General features: G+C 46.4%; 1 protein-coding gene across 35 annotated transcripts in view; it reads left to right on the top strand.

The window, feature by feature from the left end:
* ZMYND8 (zinc finger MYND-type containing 8) overlaps positions 1-2,148 on the top strand; it is a 148,618-nt gene that overhangs the window by 128,818 nt on the left and 17,652 nt on the right. The gene's annotated exons all lie outside the window — the stretch shown is intronic.

Here is a 2,148-nt window from a genome sequence, read left to right as displayed (position 1 = left end):
CTGCAACCTCTGCCTCCCAGATTCAAGCAATTCTCCCTCCTCAGCCTCCCAAGTAGCTGGAATTACAGGTGTCTGCCACTATGCCTGACTAATTTTTATATTTTTAGTAGAGATGGGGTTTCACCATCTTGGCCAGGCTGGTCTTGAACTCCTGACCTCAAGTGATCCACCTACCTTGGCCTCCCAAAATGCTGGGATTTTAGGTGTGAGTCACTGTGCCTGGTCAGGAATGACTTTTTTGATAGGTGTTTTCTTTGCAGTTAAAAAAAAAAAAAAAACACGGTAACATTTTTTGGGAGCTGATGAACGTTTCCTGCTTCTGAGGTGCCCTGGAGTGGAAGACGAAGATGTGTGTGTTTTGGCAGAGTGGTATTCTTTACTGATGTCAAAGTCTTTGCTATATTTGGAAGTTAAGAGTAAAAGGCAGTCCACGAATGCATGATATCTTTGAAATGGAATGTGACCATTGCATTAGCAGTGTATTGAATTTCATACACTTTCTAAAGTTTTCTTGTAAAGCCATTTAGTTGTAATTTAAAAAATGGACATGGTGGGTGCCACAGAGCAAGGAGGCAGGCGCAGGAGGATGGTAAAGCCACGGAAAGTGCGGTGTTACTGCTGGCAGCAGCGGGGTGTGGGCTCTGCAGCAAGCCGGGAGCGGAAATCTCAACAGAGATTTTATTTATTTTACTCCCATTTTGGGGTGAATGTGGGTTATTTTGGGGATTGGCAGCAGTCACACAATTGCATACTTATATGAATGTATTTTTCTTTAAAAATAAGATGAATGGATATTTCTTTGAGACGGAGTTTCACTCTTGTTGACAAGAGTGGAGTGCAATGGCGCAATCTGGGCTCAGTGCAACCCCTGCCTCCGAGGTTCAAGCAATTCTCCTGTCTCAGCCTCCTGAGTAGCTGGGATTATAGACACCCGCCACCATGCCTGGCTAACTTTTTTATTTTTAGTTAGAGGTGAGGTTTCACCATGTTGGTCAGGCCGGTCTCGAACTCCTGACCTCAGGTGATCCACCTGCCTCGCCTCCCAAAGTGCTGGGATTACAGGTGTAAGCCACTGTGCCTGGTGAATGGGTATTTCTTTATGAACACCTACTCGCAGGTACGGAGCCACAGTCTTCGCATGGTTTTTTTGTTTAAGGCTTGTGCACACCCTACCAGGGGGACATGCAGTTCTCCTTGTTTTTGCATGGGGAAACTGAGGCTGAGAGGCTATGGATGGTGAGGCATCAGATATGAGGCTGGTCTTTGTCCTGCCTTCTTCCTGAATTGCAGCATCTCGAAAGTGCTGGAGAGACTCAGCAGCAGTCAAGCCAGGCGAGACAGAGCCTGATCTCTTGTCCCCTCCTCTTTCTGCTGTGATGGGGGAAGGGCCAGCCGGCAGGTGGGAGGTAGGAGAGAAATTCATCCTACGAACACATTCAGTCAGCAAACTCCTGGGTGCCTGCTGCATGGACCTTAGCTGATGTCACCAACTGGCTGATGCCTTCAGGGGTCAGATAGTTAAAGAAAAAGAAGATGGGGAATGAATTGCAAAGACAATGCCCTGACTGAAGGCATTAAAATGACAAACCACCCATATCTGTGCAATGGACTATAAAAAGGAATGAAGTTCTGCTTGTCTGGCGCAGCACGGATGTGTGAGTCACAGAGGACCTTGGGTTGTGTGATTCCTTTTATGTGAAATGTCCAGACTGAGCAAATGCGGAGAGACAGAAAGCAGATCAGTGGTTGTCAGGGGCTCGGGAGGAGGGGATGGGATGCTGGGAGGTGAAGACTAAGTGAGGGGAAGTGGGATATTCTTTTTGGGGTAATAAAAATGTTGTGAAATTGATTGTGGTGATAGATACACAACTCTGCGGTACTAAAAGCCATCGAATTGTACACTTGAAATGGATGAATGGTGCGGTATATGCATATACCTCACTAAAATGGTACTGGTTTTTTAAGGGGAAAGAATGAAAATGACAACAAAGTAATCCCTGTCTTGAACCTACAGTGTTGGCCAAATAAAAGACATCTTGGGGCCGGGTGCAGAGGTTCCAGCACTTTGGGAGGCCAAAGTGGGTGGATTGCTTGAGGTCAAGAGTTAAAGACCAGCCTGACCAACATGGGAAACTGTGTCTCTACTAA

The sequence above is a fragment of the Cebus imitator genome, unplaced genomic scaffold (genome assembly GCF_001604975.1).
Source record: "Cebus imitator isolate Cc_AM_T3 unplaced genomic scaffold, Cebus_imitator-1.0 Scaffold132, whole genome shotgun sequence".
NCBI lineage: Eukaryota > Metazoa > Chordata > Mammalia > Primates > Cebidae > Cebus > Cebus imitator.
This window is presented reverse-complemented; position numbering and strand designations above follow the sequence as displayed.